The sequence below is a fragment of the Camarhynchus parvulus genome, chromosome 5, assembly GCF_901933205.1.
Source record: "Camarhynchus parvulus chromosome 5, STF_HiC, whole genome shotgun sequence".
Taxonomy (NCBI): domain Eukaryota; kingdom Metazoa; phylum Chordata; class Aves; order Passeriformes; family Thraupidae; genus Camarhynchus; species Camarhynchus parvulus.
Window position 1 is genome coordinate 60,913,874 of NC_044575.1, and position 27,409 is coordinate 60,941,282.

Sequence of the window (27,409 nt, forward strand, 5' to 3'; positions counted from 1 at the left end):
GCCCCTGGCAGGGCCTGAAGGGGCTCCAGGAGAGCTGGAGAGGGACTGGGGACAAGGGATGGAGGGACAGGAGCCAGGGAATGGCTTCCCATTGGAAAAGAGGAGATTTGGGTGGGATATTGGGAAGGAATTCCTGGCTGGGAGGGTGGGGAGGGGGCTGGGATGGAATTCCCAGAGGAGCTGAGGCTGCTCCATCCCTGGCAGCGTCCAAAGTCAGGCTGGAGCCACCTGGGATGCTGGAAAGTGTCCCTGGGATGCACAGACAGAACCCAGCTGTGCCCTGACCAGTGCCACCGGCTCTCCAGTCTTTCTCCAGGTGGGAATCAGGGGGAGCAGCTTCCAGAGCAGTTAATTGCAGCAGTTAATGAGCCTGTTCAGAGGGGTGACTCTCCTGCAGCAGCAGGGAGAGCTGCAGCTCTGATCTCAGTTTCCCTCCCCAGCCCATTCCGAGCCGTTTCAGCCTCTCCTGGAGCTGCAGGATCCCCCGGGGATCAGGATGAAGAGGTCAAGGACAAAGCACACTCCCATTTCATTGTTTCCATGCTCCAACAACCCCAAACAGGCACCACTGGGAAGGGGAAGAGAGGAAAACCTCAAAATAGAAATAGTTTCTGCTTGGAATCGCTCCCCCTTCGTGCTGCAGGAACTGCATCTCTTTTTCCTTGGTTTTTTTTTATTGTTCTCCAGACACATTCTGGTCTTGTTTAAAGACTCAGCAAAATAGGATAGCATCCATGTGGAAAGGAGGGAGGAAAAGGAGTGAGCACTTTTGGTGCTCTGGAAACTTCTGGATGTCTTTTGAACAATTATTTGGGAAGGTTTGCTGCTCCAGAATCTCCCCCACACCATCTGAAGTGTAATTAGAATTAATTTCAGATATTTCCATTAGATTTAATTTCAGAAAGCTGTTCACTTTCAGAAGAAAATGCCTGGGAATGTTTGGCTGGACCACCTCTTCCTGCAGGAACTCCACTGGAAGTCAAGGTAGCGATGAAGTTGGTTTTATAGATCAAAAACAGGAATTAATTTACCTGCACACTCATTTTCCATGTTTCTTCAATCCTACCACGAGTTATTAGTACTGGGGCTGACAGCACCTCTGTAGGATTACTGCAGGATTTCTTAATCTTGTATCAAAATTCCCATGGAGTAAATTCCATCCTCACTCTGGATGCTCCAAAGGCAACAATTCAGTCTATTTATGTGAAATTAAAACAAACTCCTCTCCACATCCACAGTTTGTTCTTTGCCCAGAGCAGCTGTGGATCCCTTGGAAGTGTCCAAGGCCAGGTTGGACATTGAGGCTTGGAGCAGCCTGGGATGGTAGAAGGTGTCCCTGCCTGATAATCCCTAAAATCCCACCCAACCCAAACCATTCTGGGCTTCTGTGAATGCTGGAGGGGAACTGAGGGGGCCAAAAGCAACATTTTATTGTTTTCTGGCAGTACAGCCATTTCAGTCCATGGAAACTGAGCCCTGGTGCCAGAATTCCAGCCTGGAATCCCCTTGCAGGTTGGATGGGGGGGGGGGTCCTCAAAATCATGGAAGCATAAAAGGAGTTTCAGTAATAAAAGAAGAAAAAATATCTCTGTTACTATAATACCCCAAAAAAGTGCAATTATGTCTTGATCACAGCTCAGGGATTACATGTTTTTAATGAAGTGAACATTGTCAGTGTGAGAAGCAATAAAAATTGAAAAAAAAAAAGAAGTTACAGGACTGAAAATTTAATATATATGATAATACACATAAATCTATTAGGAAAAAAAAAGTAAAGGAGAATTAATTATGTTTCGGTACCCAGAGGGGGAACAAAAACTGTAAAGAATTAAGAAATAAAAAATTCATACTGTAATTAGAATTTTGCATACTAAAATTAGAGAAGGTGTTTTCTGATAAAATCCAGAACCTTCTCCAACAAAAGCCCAGGATGGGAGCAGGGCATGGTAATTATGCACCAGAGCCTTAAGGTATGAAACCTGTACACAGGCTTGGGAAGAGGATTAAATATCCAGTGAGGGTGCAAAACTTTTTAATTTTCCAACTTTTCATAGCCAAATTAACAGGAGAGAAAGGCTGTGGAGCAGCACAGCAGTGCATTATTTATTTAGACATTTAATGAATAACAAAAGAGTTGCTCTGTGCAAGCTGCAGGGGAGGCAGGGAATGCAGCCTGAGGGATCCCAGCTTCAGTGACAGACAGGGATTGGAGCAGGGAATGTCTGAGGAGCTCTGGGATAGAGGGAGGTGGCCCTGGCCTTGGCAAAGCCTTGGAAATGGATGGGCCTTAAATCCCCTTCAACTCCAAACCACACTGGGATTGTGGGAGGATTCCACGATTCCCCAAGGGTCACCTCTGAGGGAATCCTGGCATGGTTTGGGGTGTGGGGGTTTTGAAGGAGTTTTGAATGGGTTAGAGACAGGACCTCTGAGCTGGTTTTGATGATGTGGTTTGATTTTGGTTTGTTTTCTTATCTTCTACACAGACAGGAAGGGTGAGTTGGGCTCACATCTTCACTGCATGGCTCAGAAGGTCACAAGGCCCTCAGTTACAAGACTTTTTAAGGAGTTATTGACCAATAAAACACTGTCAACAAGGATATTTATGTTTTTGACCCAATCCTTAAATATTTCATCTTACGGACCCACGTTACAGCGTGAGCTTTCTTAGCCACTCATGTTGTGGCACACAAACCCACAGTGCTGCATTCTAAACTCCTTGTTCACCTCTGGAACTACTTTTATTTTTATATCTGAAACTCTAAAACTCTAAGCTTTCCTTCACTTAGCTCAATGTTTCTCTGCTTTAAACCATAAATCCACATTCTCACTTCTGGCACCTCAGTTTGGGAGCCTTTCCCAAGGTCTCAGACCAAATCCTGGGTTTATTCCAAGCTTTGCCTCACAGGCCCAAAGCTCTGAGAGTTCCCTGCATTTCAGATTCCAGCAGGGTTGGAAGGGACCTCAAATCCCACCCAGTGCCACTCCTGCCATGGAGGGACACCTCCCACTGTCCCAGCCTGCTCCAAGCTCCATCCAACCTGGCCTTGGGCACTTCAGTGTTTAACTCTGGGAACAGAGATCTGTCCCATGGATTTCCCACCACACCTGGATGATTTTCCCTCACACAGCCACAGGGCAGCCCACCAGGGAAGCCAGGAGCCACTTCCTTGGAAGCAGCACTTTCCTGGTGCTCCAGAATCAGGTACATGTCCTGAAAGTTTTCCAAAAATCATAAATTTGCAGATTTTATGGGAAATATGAGCCTTTAGCAACCCTTGGGAATCTCAACATCCTCCCATGAAACAGGGATTATTCCTCCCAGGAATAACCCCTGCAGCACCAGGATTTGCAGAGCATTTCCATCGTCCTGGGATAATGAAGGATTTGTTCAGTGGACAAAACTGGGAGCCTAAAAGTCACAGCAGCTGAAGCAATGATTCCCGAAATCTGCTTCATTTATTTCATAGCAGTGGGGATGGGCAGAAAATTAACACAAAATGAAACTTCAGGAGCTTATAGACAACAGAAAAGTGGGAAATAGAAACCAAGGGAGAGCCACCCATGGATCTGATGGAGCTGCTGTGCTCTCTCTCAGTATTGTATTTGCTGGGAATGCCCCAAGGAAGGCAGGAATGATGACTCTGATTCCATGCTCTCGAAGGCTCATTTATTATTTTATGATACTTTATTATATTAAAGAATACGATACTAAACTATACTAAAGAATAGAGAAAGGATACTTACTGAATGCTAAAAAATAATAATGAAAACTCCTGACTCTTCCCAGAGTCCCGACACAGCTTGGCCCTGATTGGCCAAATAGTGAAAACAACTCCCAGCAGAATCCAATGGAACAATCACCTGTGGGTAAACAATCTCCAAACACATTCCACATGAGCACAACACAGGAGAAGCAAATGAGAGAAGAATTGTTTTCCTTTTCTATGAGGCTTCTCAGCTTCCCAGGAGAAAAATCCTGGGCAAAAGGATTTTTTCAGATAATGTGAATGCCACACCTCAATGCCTCCTGACTCCTGTGCGAGCCAACTTTGCATGATGCTTTTCCCAGTTCCTGACCCTTTTCCTGAAAAACGAGGTTGGCTGGATTCACTGCACAGCTTTGGCAGGAGCAGTGGTCAGTGCAGATCCTGTCTGTATATCCAGGGTTCATTTCCCACCTCTCCATGACAGATGGCTCCTGATCTCACCAAAATCCTCCTGGATGAAGCTTTGGGTAGCAGCTCACTGCTCTGAAAGCAGATCCAGCCAAGCCATGCTTTGCCAGAGGGGATTCTATCCCACTTCCATATTTCCAGGTAGCCAACATCAGATGAGTGCTGGATTCCCAAAAATTCTTCCAGAAGCTCTCCAGTGCTCTTCACTTAACCATGACAGCAGTGACATCTGGATTTTAACTTCCTAATGAACCCCAAAATACACATTTCCTGACAGAAAATATTGTAAATCTTTATAAATATTCTCTGAGCAGAGTGTGCACAGTTTTTCTAGAGGTGGCTGCTCTCTTCAAAAAGGGAATTTGCTGTTTCAGCTCCATGGAAGGGAGCCCTGCCTGCTGCACCTGCACACTGACAGCAGATCAAACACAATCCCTCAGTCACCCCTGTGGCTGGGAAATGGAAATGTGGGAATGAAATTCCTAATTTAGATAAAACCCAGCCAAAGTGGGGTATTCCCACCAGGAATCCCAGAGAGGAGCTCTGTGTCTCTGCTCTGCATGCTCCTGACTTCTCACTTGTTTTTTCCAAAGCAGCATTTTCAGCCTGTAAAAACAGGATGTCCCATCAAACTGCTGCTCTGGCATGAAATCACAGAATCCCAGATTTTCTGAGGTTGGAAAAGCCTTCCAAGATCAGAGTCTCAGCTGTGCCAAATGCCCACTCTTGTATCTGCGGGGTTCCCAGATGGAGGAAGGAATGATGACTCTGACTCCATGTTCTCAGAAGAATAATTTATTATTTTATGATACTATACTATATTAAAGAATACTATATTAAACTATACTAAAGAACACAGAAAGGATACTTACAGAAGGCTAAAAAGATAATAATGAAAACTCATGACTCTCTCCAGAGCCTCAACACAGCTTGGCCCTGATTGGCCAAAGAGTGAAAACAACTCCCAGCAGAATCCAATGGAACAATCACCTGTGGGTAAACAATCTCCAAACACATTCCACATGTGAGCACAACACAGGAGAAGCAAATGAGAGAAGAATTGTTTTCCTTTTCTCTGAGGCTTCTCAGCTTCCCAGGAGAAGAATCCTGGGCCAAGGGATTTTTCAGATAATGTGAATGCCACAGCCCACCTTGTCCCCAGCCCAGAGCTCTGAGTGCCAAGTGCCACCTCCAGGAATTCCTGGGACACCTCCAGGGATGGGCACTGCAAACCTCCCTGGACAGCCCCTTCAACAGCAGGACCATCCCAGAGAACCCCAGAATCCTGAAATGGTTTGGGTGGGAAGGGACCTTACAGCCCATCCAGTGCTACCCCTGCCATGGACAGGGACACCTCCCACTGTCCCAGGGTGCTCCAGCCCAAGCTGTTCTGTGATTCCATGATTGATTCCATGATTCTTCCTGGAGTTGGGGTTGCCTGCATTTGCTATAGGATGGAGCTGGGGTCCCTCACTGGTGCCATCATCCCACCAATGAAGACCTTGTGGCTCTGCACAGCTCCTGCCAGGAGGGCACAGCCGGGGGGGTTGGGCTCTGCTCCAGGGAACAGGGACAGGAGCAGAGGGAACGGCCTCAGGCTGGGCCAGGGCAGCTCAGGGTGGGCACAGCAGGAATTGCCCCATGAAATCATGGAATGGTCCAGGAAGGGACCTTAAAGCCCATCTTGTTCCACACCCCAGAAGTGTTCAAGGGGCACCTGGATGTGGCACCTGGGGACGTGGCTCAGGGGTGGCTCTGGTGGTGCTGGTTTAATGGTTGGACCAAATGTTCTTGGAGGTCTCTTCCAACCTTGATGATTCTCTGGGATGAAGGGCTCCTGGACTCACCCTCTGGAAGAAACATGGAATCAGCCCCTTGCTGGAGGAGGAAACATCTCAGGAGAAGCTGCAACACTGCCCTGAGCTACTCCAACATCTTCAGCTCCTCAGTGCTGCTACTCAACAGCAGGGAAACACTGAAATCCCAATTCCAGGAGCTTTGCCTTGACCCAGGTGAATCCAAGCTCCCAAAAACAAGAAGCCACTGCCCAGATGGGCTGAGGGGCTCCTGGGCAAACCAAGAAGGCTGGAAATTGTACCCCCATCCTGGGGAGGGAAGGAACACGGAGCTCACACAAGGGTAACGCATCACCCCTGCTCTCCAACCCTCTGAGGAGCAGGATTTATTGCCAGCCATTTCCCAGGATCTCATCTGCTCCCTCCACTCCCCATGGCAGACCAGAAACCAATTAATGCTGAACAATGTGGAGAAAGTTCTCTCAGGTTCTGCTTTGATGGTGAAGCCCTGAATGCAAGGACTAAAACAATGTGGCCCAGCTCCCTCGCCTCCCCTCGGGAGGGCAGGATGGAAGGGAATTATTAATTCCACCTCCTACTGTTCCCAGCACTTCAGGAGGTTATTGCCAGCAAGAGAGCACAAGGGTTTGGATTTGCTTCCAAAAAATCTTCAGCTGTCAGATTCCCCAGAAAGATGTGTGAAGAAGAAAAACTTCCCAGGAAAGCGAGGGAAACGTTTGAGTGCAGAGACAGAATATATTTATTTTTCAATTAAAAAGCCCTAAAACAGTGACAAAGCCACAAGGGTCAGAATAAAGTGTTCCTCCACTAAAGAGAACAATGTTCCTATTTGATGTCTCTGAAGTCAGGACTGCATCTTCCCAGGCAATCCATTGCAAGGGATTTTTTTAATCACTCATTGAAATCACAGGCGGAAGCCACAACTCACTGTTTGCATGTTCTGTGACTGGAAAAGCAAAATTCCAAAGCCACATGTGTCAGCATTAATTCATGTCACAGATCAAAAAAAAGGAGTACTAAGTGCAGCAGTGACAGTTCCTCTGGTTTTGTGGAGCTCAAAGGAAAACAAGAGAGGCATTTTCAGGATCAGAGGGGGTTGATTTCCCCCATACAGGTTATTGCCCTCCCTTTAAAGTATTCCCTTCCAGCAGCAGAGAGATTCATGGATTTGCTCTTTGGTGTCCAGCTGCTCCTCATCTCATCAGCCACAGGAACCTGATGGCCCCACATCCTGAAAAACCTGACAGAGCTAAAGCTGGATCCAAAAATCCCAGGATCCTGGAATGGTTTGGGTTGGAAGGGATCTCAAATCCCACCCAGTGCCACCCCAGCCATGGCAGGGACACCTCCCACTGTCCCAAGGTGCCCCAATGTCCAGCCTTGCCTTGGGCACTGCCAGGGATCCAGGGGCAGCCACAGCTGCTCTGGCAATTCCAGCCCAGCCCCTCGCCACCCTCCCAGCCAGAAATTCTAATTATTTGTGCCCAGCTGGAGCCATGGGGCCAATCTCATCATGGAGCTGCCAAGCAAGCAGAGGTTCTCATGCCATGAACCCAAGGGGCACCAAGAAGCCAGCAGCAGAAACCAGCAGCAGCCACCCCAGCGCGGGGCAGGGAGGAGGGAACCCTTCCCCTCTCCCAAACACAGCAAAGATTTATTTCCAAGGGTTTTGGGAGCCCAGAGAAGGAAGAGGAGCCCAGAGGTGTGGGTGAAGCTCTGCCCAGAGCCTCCCACCCTCAGCACCAGCTCTGGAAGCTGCTCTGGCCTCCAGTGGGATTTCATGAGCATTCCCAGAGCTCTCAGGAGTGTAAAGCTGGTGGAACAAACCAAGCCATGGCAGGGAATTTGCTGCAGAAGGAAAGTGCAGCCAAAAATGCCAGGAGGAGCTGGGCAGGGCAGAGGTGCTGCCCCAAGGAGGGATGGCACAGAAATGGGGAACAAATGAACTTCCCACCCAGAAATCCCCTAATAAAATAGGGAAATTGGGGCTGGAGAGGGTCATTTCGCTGTCATTTGGATTATGGAAATAAATCTTGTGGCTCTGTTTGTGTTTGGGATGCTGCGAACATCAGGGCCTTCTGCAGGAGCAGCTGTGGGGCTCAGACACTCAAATACCACACTTTGATCCATCAGCACCGACAGTCTGGGCTGTCAAATGCTTTGGGGGGATTGATTTAAATTAATTGATTTGAAGCTGCTGAAGAGCAGTTGAAAAGTTACTCAGGGTTTGGAAATATTTTTGGACACCAAAAACCAGATAAAGATGCTGAGCACAAGAGCTGAACTCCTGTGCCACTCCCAGAAATTCCTGGACAGAGAAGAAACCCCCAGAGGAAGGAGAGCCTTGTGCAGGCTTTAGGATACTCCACAACCCTTTGGGATTCCTCCACCCCAAACCCAGCAGGCCAAGGAAGCCAGGAGGGCTTTGCAGTTCCAAGGATGTCACAGAAGGTACCTTCAGTCTTTTGAGATTTGAATGGAATTAAAGAAAAAGGATTTGAGTTCTGGTTAGAGAGGAACACCCCTCACCTGTTGGATCTGAGAAATCAGGAAGCTGAGTCCAGGGCATTCCTCTGGCACAATTCCTGCAACAGCACCTGCAAGGATGGACACATCCAGGTCAGTCTGCACTCAGAGAAACCCCAATAAACTCCACATTTCCCAAGCTGGGCCAGCACAGATCAGTTTTACTGCTCTCTGTTAGAACAAATCAAAAAGCCAATCACACAAAGTAAATATTCCACAATCTGCACGTCTTCACTTCCCCAAAACCCACCTGAGGCCAGCCCCTCCCTGAGCTCACCAGCACTAATAAAAGGTGAGGCAAGATCCTTCAGAGAGACAAAGAGCAATAATGAGGAGTGCTGGCTAAATTAGCTCAATTATCAATGCTGGCATTATGTGTGGGCTGCAATAGCAGGGATGGCCCTGGGGTGACAGGGCACACATCAGAGACCCAGAGCTGCTCCTGCTGGGCTCCAGGCTCCCTCCTGCTGGAATCTGAAATGCAGGGAACTCTCAGAACTTCGGGCCTGTGAGCCAAAGTTTAGAATTAAACCCAGGATTTGATCTGAGACCTTGGGAAAGGCTCCCAAACTGAGGTGCCAGAAGTGAGAATGTGGATTTATGGTTTAAAGCAGAGAAACATTGAGCTAAGTGAAGGAAAGCTTAGAGTTTTAGAGTTTAAGATATAAAAATAAAAGTAGTTCCAGAGGTGAACAAGGAGTTTAGAATGCAGCACTGTGGGTTTGTGTGCCATAACATGAGTGGCTAAGAAAGCTCACACTGTAGCATGGGTGCATAAGATGAAATGTTTAAGGATTGGATCAAAAACATAAATATCCTTGTTGGCAGTGGTTTATTGGTCAATAACTGCTTAAAAGGTCTTGTGACTGAGGGTCTTGTGACCTTCTGAGCCATGCAGTGAAGATGTGAGCCCAACTCACCCTTCCTGCCTGCATAGAAGATAAGAGAATAAACCAAAAATAAACCACATCATCCAAACCAACTCAGAGGTCCTGTCTCAAATTCCTTCCAGAATTCCTCACAAATCAATTATCACAGTGACCTTCCCATCCCAACTATTCTGTGATTTGATGAAATTCCATGTGAGACACACAAAGGGTGTCCAGATCCATGATTCCCAGAAGCCACAGGATGAGGGAGCAGCAGGAAGCTCCTGGGTCCTTCCCTTGGGGAGCACAGCAGATACCCTGGCTGAGGGATGAGGATTTCCCAGTTTCATCCAGAGAGATCCCATTTGGAGGCACCAGAGGGACAAATCAGGAGCTGCTACTGGCAAATAGCCAGAATAGTTAATCATTTTATAACTTGTTAGTGACATACTGCAGAGTTTACTACTTGTGAGACTGTAACATAGATAAGAAAAAATAAACATTTAAGTCTATGGCTTTCACATTCTCTGGAAAAATTCCTTCACCCAGGATTTTTCTGCTGGGAAGCTGAGAAGCCTCAGAGAAAAGGGAAAACAATTCTTATCTCATTTGCTTCTCCTGTGTTGTGCTCATGTGGAATGTGTTTGGAGATTGTTTACCCACAGGTGATTGTTCCATTGGACTCTGCTGGGAGTTGTTTTCACTCTTTGGCCAATCAGGGCCAAGCTGTGTCAGGGCTCTGGACAGAGCCACGAGTTTTCATTATTATCTTTTTAGCATTCTTTAAGTATCCTTTCTGTATTCTTTAGTGTACTTTAGTATTTTTTAATATATTATAGTATCATAAAATAATAAATGAACCTTCTGAGAACATGGAGTCAGATTCATCATTCGTCCCTGCCACAGGAGTCCCTGCAAACACAATCTAAGTCTGAACACAAAATACCATCTCTAGCACTTTCTATCCCAACCTCAACAGAGAAAAGAAGCCAAGAACCAGCACAGCCTCCCTTCATGTCCCAGCATTCCCAATCCCACTGACAGAGCACCAAATCCTCTATTCCAGACACAGCTGAGCTCCATGGAATGGAAATCTGCTCCTCAGGGGTCATTCCCACTCTGCCCTCTCCAGCCAGGTTCATTCTCCATGAGAGGGGAGGGTAGGACCTGCTCCAGGCTCTGCCACCAGCCAGGGGTGGAAAATGCAGCTTTTTGGGGAGACTCCTGTGGTTCTGATGGTTTTGTACCTCCTGATCCTTAATAAAGTTGTACTCATATTTGTACAGCTTCCCCTCGATTTGGGGAAATGATTCAGAAATAAATGAAATTCCCAAAGCAGCTGTGGCTGCCCCTGGATCCCTGGCAGTGCCCAAGGCCAGGCTGGACATTGGGAGCACCTGGGACAGTGGGAGGTGTCCCTGCCATGGCAGGGGTAGGATGAGATTTAAGGTCCTTCCAACCCAAACCAGTCTGGAATTCCATGAAACCACTGAAGCAGGAGGTGTCCAAGCACCCTGGGAGTCATTCCTTGGGATTTGCACCTTTCTGACAGACTCTGCTTTGCTAAAAGCTTTTAGGTGCTGTAAATGAGCTGCCAGAGCAACTGCTGCCAGGAAAAATCAAAATAAAATAAAATAAATGAAATTTTAAAATAAAATAATAATTAAAAATAAATTAAAATAAAACTAAAAATAAAATTAGCTGCTGAAGCCTGAACTGTACTTATATACTTATACTTTTTACTTAACAATGCACTATGTTTCCTTGGGATCTGATCCAGGACTCCTTTCTTCTTTTTATCCCCCTGTATTTGCCTGGCAGAGGAATTCCAAGAGAAGGAAGGCAGAGTTTACCAAGTGTGATCCTCTATTAAATGTTTTGGATTTGATTTAAGTAAAGTCATCTCAGACAGCGCCAGAAAGGATCTCCTCCAGCAGTGCAGGCAATTTTCTTAAGAAGCTCCTAATATCCAAGAGAAAAGTATCAATTATTCTGGTTTTGTGGAGTTGAACAAGGACAATTCAGAGCTGATGCAGCCATTTTACAACCCCAGACACCAACAGCAATGGATGCTTTGGAAATCCACTTGGATTTCCTCCCCTGAGCGAGGCAATCACAGAGTCCCAGAATATCCTGAGCTGGAGGAACCCACAAGGATCATCCCAAACCCATCCCTGCCCAGACCCCCAGCAATCCCACCCTGGGCATCCCTGGCAGCGCTGCCCAAACCCCCCTGGAGCTCTGGCAGAGGTCATTCCCATTCCCTGGGAGCTGTTCCAGTGCTGATTCCACCCTCTGGAGGAAGAACCTTCCCTGATCTCCCATCTCCTGCTCTCCTCCTGCATCCACATGTATTCCTTGGTGCCTCCTGTGCCAGGACAAAGCTTCTTGTGCCATTCAGGAGCTGGGAACCCCCTGAGCTCCACCTGCAGTGAGCTCCAGCTCCATGAGGAACCTGGGAAGGGCTGGTGGTGATGGTGGGACCCTGGGAAAATGTTAACGATAGACTCTGAAAATGTTAGGCTTTGTGTTTTGTCAGATCACTGCGCCTGCGTAAGCAGTATGATGAACGAGATAATTGTTAGATGTGATGATTGTTTAGTAATTAAATATAATTATTGTATAACCGTAAGAAGAATCATGAGAAACTATGTTAGAAATTTAAGGGGGAACCACGAGAGGCCATGCTTCACTGAAATCTATGTATACAATAGAACAATAAAATTTTAATAATTAACATGAAAGCTATATAATGATAGAATATAAAAACATGTTAATCTCGAATGTATGGTCGGAATCAGATTTGGGTTGAAACACCCCTGACACCCAGAGCTCTTAATAAAAGCACCGGCATAGGATCATTTTCGTGGTTAAATGTTTCCGAACGCTAACAGTGGCTCCAGGGGACATCCCTGCCTGAGGGAGGGCACAGACAGCCCCAGGGGTGTCCATCAGGCTCATCCCCCTGTCCCAGCTAAGCTGGAGGGGTGAATGCAACGCTGGCAGGACGTTTTACACCAGTGACAGGGTTTGTAATCCTCGCTGATTCGTCATGGCACGGGAAGCATCAGAACAGCTGCCGTGGAGAAGGGGATTATTTCCCAAATCTCTCCTGCCCTTCACTTCAATCTTCTCCTGGAGGGAAAAAAAATCAAACAAACAAACAAAAAAATAACAACAGCAAAATCATTCAGGCTTTTTCTTTAAATAAACCCTTCAGCTCTGGCAGTTCCTTGCCTGGCGTGGTTGATTCATCCTCCCTGCCTGGCAGGGCAGGAAGGTGACAGGGATCTGGCAGAGCCAGGGAGGAGCAGCTGCAAAAAGGGAGCAGGCCCTGGATCCCAGCCTGGCCAGAGCCCTGTTCCAAGGCCTCAGCATCCCTCGTGCCTCAGTTTCCCCAGCTGGAAACACACGGATGAGCTCTCCCAGCACCTGGGGAGGATTCCTGACTCCCAGGAAGGAGTTTCCTGCTCTTATCCCGGGTACATTTTTCCTCATCCATTGCCCAGAGCAGCTGCTGATCCCTGGAATTGTCTGAGGCCAGGCTGGAGCACCCTGGGAGAGTCGGAGCTGCCCCCAGGTTGGCGTTTCTGAAGGAATCAACCTTTGATATTTAAGCCAATTTTAACTAACCTTATCAATTACCACTTCAAATAATAATCTGAGGCAGCAAAGCTGATTTTAATGGCAAATCCTGAAGTCTCCTCAGAGCTCTCCTGCAGTATTTACCTGATTAGAAGAATATTGGTAATTATTATGGTAACAAAATCAATTTGTGGTAATTACTTACCTTCCGCTGCTCTCGGAATTAGAGTTTTATGTTATATTTTCTTCTAAATCAAGCCATTGATCCCTCCATGAATTAGAATTATACCAGTTCGCAAAACACCCAGACTAATTGAATAGTTAACCAAGCACTCAATAAACTTCACACCTCAGTGTCCCGCCCCTTAAAGTGCTTAATTAGATCCTGCTCCTTGCAAACGAGCTGCAAATGAGTCTCCTTGTTTCCCTTTTTATTCAACTTTCCCTTCCAAGCACCTGACCAAACCATGGAAGGGTTTGGCAGATTTCTTTACATTTTTCACAATATGGAGCTGATGGCAACAGCTGAAAGGTTCTAAAATATTTTTAAGTGTTTATCAATCAGCTTTCGAGCAGTGAAATTCTGCACTAGCCAGGATCTGTGAGACCCAGCTCAGCAAAGCTTCAGCTGCCCAGCCCGGCTCAAACTGCTCCAGGAGCTCTGCTGAATCCCAGTTCCCCCCATTTGCACCCTCGGGAATTGCAGCGGGTTTAATCCCAGAATCCCAGGATGGTTTGGGTGGGAAAGGACCTAAAATCCCACCCAGTGCCACCCCTGCTGTAAGACCTTAGATGAGGGATGTGGGACTCCAGGGGCTCTCCCAAATGCAGTTTATTGTATCCAAGGTGTCCCAGCAGCCCAGGGCCGTGGGTGACAGAGCTGTGCCCACAGCTGTCAGCTCCAGCTGCAGGCAGGCCTGCACACCCTTAGTTTAGGTCACAATGCATTATAGACTTTTCTGTGCTGAGCATCTTCATACAGCAGAACCAATCTGCCCCTTAACTTTTACCTACAGCCCATCATAGCTGCTGTAATTACCATATTCATGTCACTGTTCTCCAGTCACTAAAAGTCAGTGCATCACAGTTTAAGCTAGAAGTTGTTTTTCAGTTTTCCTGCAGTGGAAAATTCTGAGACCTTTTTTCTACTTGCCACATTTGCTGACTTGTTTGCCTGTGCTCTCTTTGTGCTTGGTACAAATATCTTCTTGTTTGGGGTGGGTTTATCCTTTGCTCTGAGCCATAAAAACCCCTTCTAACTAACACACCCTTTGCCTCCTTGGTTATCCAGTCAGGCTGGCTCAGCAATTCTTTTCTTCTAGATCAAAACTTGCTTCCATCTCTATTCCTTCTTCAGACTCTACATTCAAAAATCTTTCTGCCATGCACCAATATCTGTGAGACTTTCTTGTCAAACTTCCATCCTTCCCAACACCTGCCATGGCAGGGACACCTCCCACTGTCCCAGGGTGTCCCAGTGTCCAGCCTGGCCTTGGGCACTGCCAGGGATCCAGGGGCAGCCACAGCTGCTCTGGCAATTCCAGCCCAGCCAGGAATTCCCAATTCCCAATCTCCCACCCATCCCTGCCCTCTGGCACTGGGAGCCATTCCCTGTCCCTTCAGCCCTTGGAAATCCCTTGGCAGCCCCAGAAGAGGCCAGAGACACCAACCAGGCTCTTCCCACCCCAGGCAGGATCCCAATTTCCTTATCCCAGGGCTGGGATCCCTGTCAGGGGCTGCTCCTGAAGCTCTGGAGCCCTGCATGGACTCAGCTCCTGCCTTTCCCAGGGGCAGGAGAGCCAGGAAAGCTTTGGGCTCCAAGGTTAGGTGTGTTCCATGATCAGTCACTCCCTGGCTCTCTGAAGTGCTGATCAACCCCAGCCTCAGGCTCTGGACAAAGTTCCTGACCTGGGGAATGCCTCTGGGCTGGCAAAATCCTTGTGCCACTCCCAGCTGGGTCACCTGGGCCCGGGCACCCCTGGGCATGGCAGGGAGGGGGGCAGAGCTGGGTGGCACAGGGGAAACAGCCTGATGCTGGATTGGGGCAATTTGGGATCAAGGGGTTTGTTTTGAGAACACTGAGAATTGGAGAAATGCTGGATTTGGGCCCAAGGTGTTTCTTTGGATCACACTAAGAATTGGAGAAATGCTGGACTGGGACACTTTGGGCCCAAGATGTTTCTTTGGATCTCATTGAGAATTGGAGAAATGCTGGATTGGGACACTTTGGGCCCAAGATGTTTCTTTTGAGAACACTGAGAACTGGAGGAATGCTGGATTTGGGCAATTTGGGCCCAAGATGTTTCTTTGGATCTCATTGAGAATTGGAGAAATGCTGGATTGGGACACTTTGGGCCCAAGATGTTTCTTTGGATCACATTGAGAATTGGAGAAATGCTGGACTGGGGCAATTTGGGGCCAAGGGTTTTCTTCTGATCACATTGAGAATCGGAGAAATGCTGGATTTGGACTCTTTGGGCTCAAGGGGTTTCTTTTGAGAACACTGAGAACTGGAGAAATGCTGGATTTGGGCCGAAGGGGTTTCTTCTGGTCACACTGAGAATTGGAGAAATGCTGGATTGGGACACTGGGCTCAAGGGGTTTCTTCTGGTCACATTGGAAATTGGAGAAATACTGGATTTGGGCAATTTGGGCTCGAGGGTTCTCTTCTGATCACACTAAGAATTGGAGAAATGCTGGATTGGGACACTTTGGCCCCAAGGTGTTTCGAGGCTGGAACGAGATGGGATTTAAGGTCCTTTCCAACCCAAACCAGTCTGAGATCCCAAAACGGAGGAGAATAATGCTGGGGATGGGCTGCACCTGGCGCAGGCTCCCCAAAGCCAGGTGTGAGGCTCTCCCAGGCCAGGCTGATCCCTCCCAGCAGCCCGGGACTGCCAGGCTCCAGCACTCTCCTCCTTTTCCCCCTTCCCAAGGCAGCCCCAGCAGAACAGAGCAGCCTGAGAGCACACGTGCCCATTTAAAACAAAAAAAAAGCAGCTCAGAAAGGACCCGAAACCCCCTCCCCAGCTGCTCCCAGATTCCCACACCAGCACAGCAGGGGGATCATCTCCAGGCAGAGCTTCCAGCAGTCAGGACCTGCAACCACTTGAAACTTTTCCTTGGCAAAAGGAGGGAGCTGCCAGCGTGAAGCAGGAGGCATTTAACAGCATTAAGCACCCATTATCCCCTCCCGTTACCCCCCTCGTCACTTCTCAGCTTTTCCTGTCTGGAATTTTATTGTGCTTTTGCTTCCAGCCCCATTAAATGCTGCAGGAATCATTGTCTGTGAGACGATGGAAAATACCAGGCTGCCGAGGGCAGAGGCAGAAGGAGCCCAGATGATATTTAACTCACTTACAAAAGTGTCATTTCAGCTGCTAAGGCCATTAATCGGAAGCCATGATATGCTCATCATTTTAATTTTGGGTTCACTTAAGCTACGTGCACATGAAAGCAGCAATTCCCAGCTTTCCTCTCCTGCTCTCACACAAATCCATGGCAGAGCCAGTGCTGAGAGGAGATGGGAGCAGGCACTCCTCAGCTTTGCTGCAATTTAGCAGGGTGATAATTAAACTCAATCTCGTGGCATTAGGTGGCTCCATGTGACACGGGATAAATCCTGAGAGCAGAATTTCTTTTAAAGAAAATAATTGTAAAAGCCTGAGATGGGTTTTGTCAGCGCCGCAGCCACTCTGTGCTGATCCCTCAGGTGGCGTGCACAGGGATCCAGCTTCTCTGGGAACCTGGGCCAGGGCCTCACCTCCCTCCCAGCCAGGAATCCTTCCCAATGTCCAATTTCAACCTCCTTTCTGGTAATTTGAAGCCATTCCCTGGGTCCTGTCCCTCCATGCCTTGTCCCCAGTCCCTCTACAGCTCTCCTGGAGCCTGTTTTAGATCCTGGAAAGGGCTCTGAGCTCTCCCTGGAGCCTTCTTCTCTCCTGGTGAGCATTCCCAGCTCTCCCAGCCTTTCCTCCTGAATTCCAGGTCATGGAATCACCCCCGAGTTCCCAACAATTCAGCTCTGGCTCCTGTTGGAGGCATCAATCCCTCCTCAGAGCACGGTGCCAGGAGCTTTTCCTGAAATGAATCCTGCGATCACATTCATAACTTTTGTCCCTGTGTGGATCCTTTTTTTAATGAAGTTTAAAATGCAGGAATTGCCCACTTCAATTGCTGGGATCCTCCAGGGGCCCTGGCAGTGATAACGGAGGTTATCAGCACAGGGACCCGTGTCACAATCCATGGGGGTGGTGATGGTTCCTTAACTGATCTCAGAGTGCAAAAACCAGCACAGAAAGGGGATTGCAGTACCAATCAAAATAAATGCCATTTATTGAATGGCCAACAGCAAATGTGATAGAGGAATTCAGAGAGAGAAAAAGATAGAGAGAGAAGGAAAGAGGGGATATAGCTCCCAAATGCAGAGACAAAGTCCTCGTAGTCTGGCCAAAGGAATCTGCCTGTCACACTGGGGAGATCCCCAAAGTCCTGGTTAACTCAAGGTTCTTTATAGTCCATTGCTGAGGGGGGGAACAGATCTTGAAATGTCTGAGGGGGAATGTGCTGGTGCTCACAGGGGTCCCAGGATGAGGGAAGAGATGAGAATGTTGACTCCATGCTTCAGAAGGTGTGATTTATTCTTTTATGATATATATTATACTAAAACTATACTAAAAGAATAGAAGAAAGGATTTCATCAGAAGGCTAGCTAAGAATAGAAAAGGAGTGATAATAAAATCTTGTGACTGGCCGAGACAGTCCGGACAGCTGGACTGTGATTGGCCATTAATTAGAAACAACCACATGAGACCAATCACAGATGCACCTGTTGCATTCCACAGCAGCAGATAACCATTGTTTGCATTTTGTTCCTGAGGCCTCTCAGCTTCTCAGAAGGAAAAATCCTAAGGAAAAGATTTTTCATGAAACACGTCTGTGACAGGGGAACAGATCCAGTAAAGAATAGATGTAACAGGTAGTCCATGTTCTCAGCAGTGGGTGAGAACCATTGTCTTCTTGGTCCATTGGTCACACCTGCAGGCAAATACCTCACTTTGGTCAGGCTGGCTCCCCAAGACACGTCCCCTGTGTTGGGGGTTACATCTCAGTCCTTGGGAGGAGGGGGAGCTCCTCCATAGAGGGGTCTCATGTCTCAGTCCTTGAGAGGGGCTTTGTCCATCTCAGTCTGTTCATCACGGTGGTTGTAAAGCAGATGAGGGGTCTTCCGTGGGGGCACCACCAAAGGTTACCCCAGAAAAGTCCAACCAGAGCAAGAGGTGGGGGAATTCCAGGGCTATTGGAGCAGGAACCATGAAGGAGGGGCAGGCATTCAGGGCAAGTGTCTTGGTTTGGAAAGACAGGAGTCTGCTAAGGAAGGCAGGAGCCTCCCCTGAAATGGAGAATGTAAACCCTCCCCACCCCTCCCAATTGCTATAAATTTAAATTAAGGGGCTCTCAGGCAAAAATATGGGAGCAGGAAATAACAGTTCTTTAATAGGGAAGAAATAAAAAGAATAAAATACACAATGCAGTAAACTAGAACAACACTGCCAGAGTCAGAACCCAACCTGACACCCTGTGGGTCAGGGTGTTGGTGGCAGTCCAGTTGGAAATGTGGCTGCAGTCCTCTGAAGTATCAGGTGTGGTTCTGTTGGAGCAAGGGGGATCTGTAGAGAAGGATGGAGTCTTCCTCTGAAGATCCAGTGGAGGAAGAGGCAGCTGCTGTTCCTCTGGGGAATCCCGTGGAGAAAAGCTGTGCTGGAGTGCCAGAATCTCAGAGTATATCGGGGTAGCAATGCTTGGCTCCTCCCTCTGGGCGGAGCATCTCCCAATGGGATGTTATAGTTCTTATCAGTCATGCACTGATATTCAATAGTCTGTTATCAGCAGAGGTCCCCTCCCGAGGAAGGTGTGAATGTGGTCACTCAAAGAGAGAGATAAGGCAAACTGCTCACTTGACAAGGTAATCAGCCATACAGATGGTAATGGAAAACATCTTGCGCGCAATCTTCAACAGCAAGTCACCCCCATCCTTTACCAGGCTCAGTGTTCCGTGGCAGCAAACACACCTGCAGACAAGAGCTTGGCAAACCAACAGGGTCCTCAGGATCTTGGTGAGCAGCCATCTCCAGCAAGGCCAAGATTCCAACCCAGGGTCTTTTCGGTGGTCCCAGTTTCTGTCCTTTCACGAGGATCGTGAGAGGAACTTCAGACAGAGCCTTACACCCTGCAAAGGCAGCATTCCAGGTGATCCACAATGGGGGACATTGAACACCAAAATCCAGGGAGAGGTCAGCTCTCCTTGGCCAATTTCACACCCTGGAATGTCTCTTTGGGGGTTCTAAAGCAGAAGGAGACACAACTGTTGTGGCTGGGGAAGGGAAAACTCAGGGAAGGAGAGGGAAAAACACCTGGATCATGTTCCTGGCCAAGAGAGAGGCCAGGGGTGACAAAGCCCTCCAAGGTCACTGAGCCCAATCTGTGCCCCCACTCTGTCCCCAGCCCAGAGCTCTGAATGCCACCTCCAGGAATTCCTGGGACACCTCCAGGGATGAGAGAGCTCCCAGCTCCATTCTGCCAGGATCCAGGGACACAAATGGGAGTGGCTGAAATCATCACCCCAAATGCTCAAGGAGAAATGAATCACCAAAATGAATCCTTAAATAAATCCCAATAAACAAACTTGTGCTGACCCCAAGCTGTTTAAACACAATTAATGAGTAATCAGGGAAAAAAGAAAAATAAAAGCAAGCAGAACATCTCTCACTAACTTCAACAGGCTCCAGACTGGAGAATGAGTTGGGTATTCCAAAGTGAACTGAATCCCAGAATCCCAGGAACATTCAGGTTGGAAAAGAGCTCCAGGATCAACCTGTGCCTGATCCCCACCGTGTCCCCAGCCCAGAGCTCTGAGTGCCACCCCCAGGAATTCCCTTGGGCACCTCCAGGGATGGGGACTCAAACCAGAGGACAGATATTCGTGGAATCATGGAGGTTGGAAAAGACCTCAAAGTTCATCCAACCATTCCCCAGCCCTGCCAAGGCCACACACTGCCCCGTGTCCCCAGGTGCCACATCCACAGGGATTTGAAATCCCTCCAGGCATGGGGACTCCACCCTGTACCTGTGCCAGGGCTGGGGAACCCTTTTAGGGAGGAAATTTTCCCAAATATCCAATCTAAACCTCACAGAATCCCTGAAGCTGGAAAAGAGCTCCAAGATCAGAGTCCCAGCTGTGCCCAATGCCCACCTTGTCCCCAGCCCAGAGCTCCGAGTGCCACCTCCAGGGGACACCTGCAGGGATGGGCACTGCAACCCTCCCTGGGCAGTGCCAAGGCCTGAGCCCCCTTTCCATGGGGCAATTCCTGCTGTGCCCACCCTGAGCTGCCCTGGCCCAGCCTGAGGCCGTTCCCTCTGCTCCTGTCCCTGTTCCCTGGAGCAGAGCCCGACCCCCCCCGTCTGTCCCCTGTCACTGCAAAGCTGAGAACCTCAGAGAAAAAGAAAAATTTTATCTCATTTGCTTTTATGTGGTGGAGATTGTTTATCCAACAATGAATTGTTTTATTCATGAATGATGGCCCATTGGAGAGAGAGTCTGGTTTCTTTCTAGCCTTCTGTCTGTATCCTTTCTTTATTCTTTAGTACAGTTTGGTGTAGTTTTAGTTTAGTATTCTTTAATATATAAATATGAATATAGAATTATATTCTATAATATAGAATATAATATAATATTCTTTAATATAATATAGATAATAAAATAATAAATTAACCTTCTAAGATATGGAGTAATTATGATTTTTGGACCTCAGAAAATATCTGTCCCTCCTGGCAGGAGCTGTGCAGAGCCACAAGGGCCCCCTGAGCCTCCTTTGCTCCAGGCTGAGCCCCCCGCTCCTCGTTTTCCAGCCCCTTCCCAGCTCCCTCAGGGATTCTCCAGCCCCCTTCCCAGCTCCCTCAGGGATTCTCCAGCCCCTTCCCAGCTCCCTCAGGGATTCTCCAGCCCCTCCCAGCTCCTCAGGGATTCTCCAGCCCCTTCCAAGCTTCCAAGATCATCAAGTCCAACCATTTTGCCAGCCCTGCCAAGGCCACCACTGACCCATGTCCCCACGTGTCACATTTCTGAAATCCTTCCAGGGATTGGATGGTGTCTCCACCACTGTCCTGGGCAGTGCTTGATAAACCCTTCAGTGAATAGATTTTTCCGTAATTCCCAGTCCAAACCTCTCCTGGCACAACTTCACAGAATCCCAGAATCCCAGAATCACGGAATCCCAGAATCCCAGAATGATGAGGTTGGAAGAGACCTCTGAGATCACTGAGTCCAACCTGTGCCCTCACACCTCACCCAGACTGTAGCACCCAGTGCCATGTCCAGGCTTTTTGTAAACACCTCCAGAGATGGTGATTCCACCACCTCCCTGGGAAGAGCATCCCAGTGCTTTATTATTCTTTGGGTGAAAAAATTCTTCCTAATCTCCAACCTGTGCCTTCCGTGCCGTAGCTGCAGACTGTGTCCTCTGGTTCTGTCAGAGACCGACCCCACGTGTCTGCAGCCTCCCTGCAGGAAGGTGTAGGGAGCAATAAGGGCACCCCTGAGTCTCCTTTTCTCCAGGCTGAGCACCCCCAGCTCCCTCAGGGGTTCCTCACAGGGTTTGTGTTCCCAGCCCCTCTCCAGCCTCGTTGTCCCCTCTGGATGTGCTCAGTGTCCCAAGGTCCTTCCCAAACTGAGGGGCCCAGAACTGTGGCTCTGGAATATCCCAGGGAGGAGGCTCCATCCCCTCTCTGGCTCTGCTCAGGGCTGGGCACTGCCCAGGGCAGCAGTTCTGCCTCCTGGAATTCCTGGCCCCAGTCCCCCCAGAGCAGAACCTGCTCCATCCATTCAGCTCTATTCCTTGGCTTTATCCCATGGAAATCAGAGGCATTGCTGAGCATGGATATGAAATTAAAAGTCTGTGTTTGTCCCATGAAGCCTGAGCACACAAACTCCTTGTGGCACCTGGAAGCTGAGCTCATCTGGAGATCTCCAGGGAGAGCACTTCCACTGGAGCCAGCATATGGGAAACATTTCATTACAGCAGGCACAACACCATCATTAACATCCAAACCATCAAATGAAAATTCCCTCCTGTGTCTGGAAACTCGGTAATTAAAACAGAAACGGAGAACATGAAGAATAAAAAGATGGCAAAAAAAAAAAAAAAAAGTTGTTTTTTCTCCCTTTTGTTCTGCTGCAATCTGGTCAGCAGAGAAGTCCTTGCAGTCAGTGGGGTGAAAACACAACCAAGGGAGCAGCAAACGTTACCTGTAAGGAGGAATTTCATTTTCCCAGCTCCAGATATGCAAGAGGACAAATGCCCCATCCAAACTCAACCATGGACATGAAAGTTTACCCTGGCTTTTTACCCTGGTCCCTGAAGATCCACAAAACTTTGGCCAAGACTCACCCAGTACCGGGCCTTGATTATTTTGGAATTGATTCATGGTCCCCCAGCACAGGGAGCACCTGGAGCTGCTGGGGAGAGCCCAGAGGAGGCTCCAGGATGATCCAAGGGATGGAGCAGCTCTGCTGGGAGAGCTGGGAATGTTCACCTGGAGAGGAGAAGCTTTGGGGCGACAGTGCCTGAAGGATCCCGCGGGAAAGATGGAGAGAGACAATTTCCAAGGGCAAGAAGGCTAAAAACCAGGAACACTTAGGGATATAAGAGGCTGGATGGATGCAGAATTCCAGGTGGGATCTGACCAGGGTGATCCAAGGGATGGAGCAGCTCTGCTGGGAGAGCTGGGAATGTTCACCTGGAGAGGGGAAGCTTTGGGGTGAGCTCAGTGTGGCCTGAAGGAGCTGCAGAAAAGAGGGAGAGAGACATTCCCAAGGGCTGGAGGGACAGGAGCCAGGGAATGGCTCCCAGTGCCAGAGGGCAGGGATGGATGGGAGATTGGGAATTGGGAATTCCTGGCTGGGCTGGAATTGCCAGAGCAGCTGTGGCTGCCCCTGGATCCCTGGCAGTGCCCAAGGCCAGGCTGGGCACTGGGGCACCCTGGGACAGTGGGAGGTGTCCCTGCCGTGGCTGGGGTGGGATGGGATGAACTCTGAATCCCTTCTCACCCAAACCAGTCTGGATTTTATGACAAGTTTTGCTTTTTGCCTTCAGAGGCAGGGAAGGAGCAGCTCCCACCTGTGCTGGAGCTCCTGGCCAGGTGTGTCCCTGTTTAAAGCCCAGGCAGACCCAGCTGGGGTTGGCACAGACCCTGCACTCACTTCAGGCCTCTCTTTAAAAATCAATTGAGATATAAATTCCATTTCAGTGCTGCTCCTCTTGATTGCTGCTCGCAGAAAACCATAAATAATTAATTGCATTAGAGAAATGTCACTCAAGCCCAGTTTTGCCTCGCCTCACCTGATGTGAAAAATGACCACTTGAAAGGCAAAAAATCATCAGGCTCTTCATCTTTATCCTGCCCTGCTGTCTGTTCCCTGCTTTGTAAGAACCCCATGTCTCCATGTAACCAAGGAATGATGTCTGAAGCCATCCTCAGGCTCGGTGATTTATCCGTGGGAGGAGCATTTATCCCAGCCTGACCCTGCAGAGGAGCTCCCAGAGTCTCTTAGGAGCGATGTCAGGTCCCTGAAGATCCACAGAACTTTTGCCAAGACTCACCCAGTCCCAGAACAACTTCAGGACTGCTTTTGAAGGGCACACAAAAGCTTCAAGCAGCAGGAAAGCACCAAGATGTGATCACAGGAGTTGACTATTTGGTTAAATACAACCCCCTCCCCATCTCCAGAGGTTCCTTGGGATCATTCCTGGAGCAGCAGTGATGGCATCAAGTGGAGCTACTTCCAACCCTTCTCAGCAAGAGGACACAAGGGTGAAGAGCTCCCAGAATTGGGAGGAAATGCCTGTTTTTATGTACAGCTTTGGTGTGTCACCCACCCCTGTGGAGGAACATGCTGATGGGGTCTCCTACCTGAGAAAATTGAGATTTACACCCAAAATTTGCAGATTTGAACTCAGAGAAGCCCAGAGCTAACATGAAAAGCTGGAGATTGCTGTGCCGAGTTCAGCTCTGGTGGCTGTGATGCTCCAAGAGCCTCTTGGAGCAGGAGGAGGAGGTTTCTCAGCTCAGGGCTGGACTTGCAGCTGCATTTTTGGGTGGAAGAAGAGCTGGAAAGGGAATAATTCTGATGAGGATGCTGTGCCAAGAGACACCCAAATGCCAGGGATTTGCAGAGTCTGTAAACACAGCGTGGGCTGAGGCAGAGCTCATTAATTCCCATCACCCCTCCGTGCTTGTCCTGCAGGGAATTATTATTGATCAGCCAGGATGAAACCCAGCATTAAACTGCAGGAGGAGCTTTATCGGCCTCACAGATGGGAAAGCAATACACTGCAGGAAGGCACTTGGGGCTGGAGTCGCTTTCAAATGGGGATCTTTATCCAGCTGTCCATTTCCAAAGGCAGCTCTAAGTTCAGTCCATGGAAAAACCATTCCCTTCTGGGGACAGCAGGAGCGTACCAGATTGCCAGGCAAGATGTGTTCTATCACCATCTGTAGGGCAGCTGTCTTCTGTTCATTGGGGCAGTTTTCCTTATCTCTTCCACACTCACTCCTCCCTCTGGGGGGACACCTGCTGATAACAGCCATTGAATGTCCCTGCATGGCTGATAAGAGCTACAGCATCCCATTGGGAGATGTGAGCCCAGAGGGAGGAGCCAAGCGTTCCTGCCTGGATATAATCTGGAGATTCTGGAACACCAGCACGGCTTCTCCACGGGATTCCCCAGAGGAGCAGCAGCTGCCTCTCCTTCCCCTGGATCTCCAGAGGCAGAGACTGCACCCTTCTCCAGGATCCCTGCTCCAGCAGAACCACCCCTGACACTGCAGGAGGGCTGAGCCACAATTCCAATGGCGCTGCTGCCAGCACCCTGACCCACAGGGTGTCAGGTTTGGTTCTGACCCTGGCAGTGCTGGTTTAGTTCACTGCAGTGTTTATTTTATCCTTTTATTTTCTTCCCTATTAAAGAACTGTTATTCCTGCTCCCATATTTTTGTTACCTGAGAGCCCCTTAATTTAAAATTTACAGCAATTCGGAGGTGGGGGGGGCGGGTCATTTTCTCCATTTCAGGGGAGGCTCCTGCCTTCCTTAGCAGAGACCTGGCTTTCCAAACCAAGACAAGGAGCCAGCAGCAGTTCCCTGGGAGCCACAAGCCCTGAACCAGCTGAGGATGATGCTCCAAGGATCTCCAGTCCAGCCTGGCATCACTTCTGCTGTCTACCCTGACAAATGGGGCTCCTCGCATCTTCCATCTCCACAGAAATTAAACTCTTCAGACTCTCTGCGCTGCCACGAATAAATTACATGTTTGTTTGACTCGGAAATTTCCCTCTGACAAATTCTGAAGGCATAAATAACCCCTGAAGCCTTGCAGGAAGATGAATGGCCCTGTTTTATCCGTCATAACTCACCAAGCAAACAGTGCCCGGGTTTAAATCCCAGCCCAGAGGAGTGGGAGAAGCCTTGGCTTGGTGCTGTCCTAAGCAAGCCAGGCTCAGCTGGGTGCAGGGGGTGCAGCAGGACTCTGAGAGGTCTGGATCCATTAAAAACTCCCAAAGGAACATCCTCAGGCAGCTCCCCTCACGCCAAAGCTTTGTTTGCATCCCACTCAAGGGACAGAGCCCCACCAGGGATGGCTCAGCCTGGGCTCAGAGCCAGCCTGGCAAAACCCAACTTCCCACCAGGAAGGACTGATCCATCCCTCAGTGAGTCTGGGGTTCTGGGACTGGGAAACTGCTCCTGTCTCCTGGAAACACCCCAAAAATGGTGGTTCAGGATGGTTCAGGAAGGACTGAACCATCCCTCAGTGAGTCTGGGGTTCTGGGATTGGGAAACTGCTCCTGTCTCCTGGAAACATCCCAAAACAGTGACCAAAGCCTTTGCTCCCCTGCCTCCCCTCCAAACGGCAGCTCCAGCCTCCCTTGGCTGTGGAAAAGGACAAATTGCTCTGAAGGATCAGGGTTTTTCTTGCCCAAAAAACAAAGCAGGGCACCTACTGCAACACTCCTGGGTTTTATCCCTGTCCTGCACAGACCAGGAATGAGGGCTGGGACCAGAAACTGCAGAACTGAAACCTCAGTAACGTGCAGGAGTCAGGGGCCAGGGGATCTGAGAGTTGTTTCTGGCAAAACCAGCAATTCCATCATCAGTTTCCTTGTCCTGAGTCTCCCACCAGTCTCTTCTCTCCCTTCCATCCCTGAACAACTTGTGAGCAGCCAAAATCAACCTTTGGCTTCAGTGAGAACAGGTCAGTCTTGCTAACAAAGGCAGGCTCACATTCCAGAGCAAATAAAAGCATTCATATTTCAACTGGCAATAAATTCAATTTCCCTGAAGGACTGATTTTCACCAAGTTATGAGATCTGACACTTGTGGTATTAGATAACTCTGTTGCCTTTTATTTCTGGGTTTGAGACATCAAGTGGCAAAAGGGGAAATAAAAATGGCAGGAAAGACAAACTGTTCCGAGGACAGAACGGTCCATTAAGCAAAAATTTAAACCAACTCGTCTTTGGCTCTCTCTTGTTCAAATGCAATCCTGCTCCTTCCCTTCAGGCTGCTATTAACACTGTTATAATGAGTAACTAAAATCAAACTCCAGCGAATAAATATGCTCAAAGGCATTTTGTTATTTCTGCAATTAGAGACAAACTCCCAGGGTAGAGCTAAAAGCTTTTGGGAAACCACATCCAAGGAAGCTCTGCCAGGACTGCAACCCTTGGGCTGCTCTTATCACACACAGCAACTGCTGGGAAGGAGCTGGAATCTCAAACCCAAACCTCTTTATTCCTTGTGTCTGCTCAGGTGGGAAGTGGTGCTGGAATCTCAAACGCAAACCTCTTTATTCCTTGTGTCTGCTCCAGTGGGAAATGGTGCTGGAACCCCAAATCTCTTTATTCCTTGTGTCTGCTCAGGTGGGAAGTGGTGCTGGAAGGGCAGAGCCCAGTGGTCAGGTCACCTGTGTGTCCTGGGGAAATTCCCATTTTCCAGGGAAGGGAAAGGAGTTGAGAAAGGTCTGGAGAGACTGAGGAGCTGGGAAGGGGCTGGAGAATCCCTGAGGAGCTGGGAAGGGGCTGGAGAATCCCTGAGGAGCTGGGAAGGGGCTCAGCCTGGAGCAAAGGAGGCTCAGGGGGCCCTTGTGGCTCTGCACAGCTTCTGCCAGGAGGGGACAGGACAAGGGGAAATGGCCTCCGGCTGTGCCAGGGGAGGCTCAGGTTGGATAATGGGAATATTCCTTCCTGGAAAGGGCTGTCCAGCCCTGGCACAGCTGCCCAGGGAGGTTCGGAGTGCCCATCCCTGCAGGGATTTCAAAGCCCTGTGGATGTGGCACTTGGGGACACGGTCAGTGTGGCCCTGGGGAGCAGCTGGACTCATTC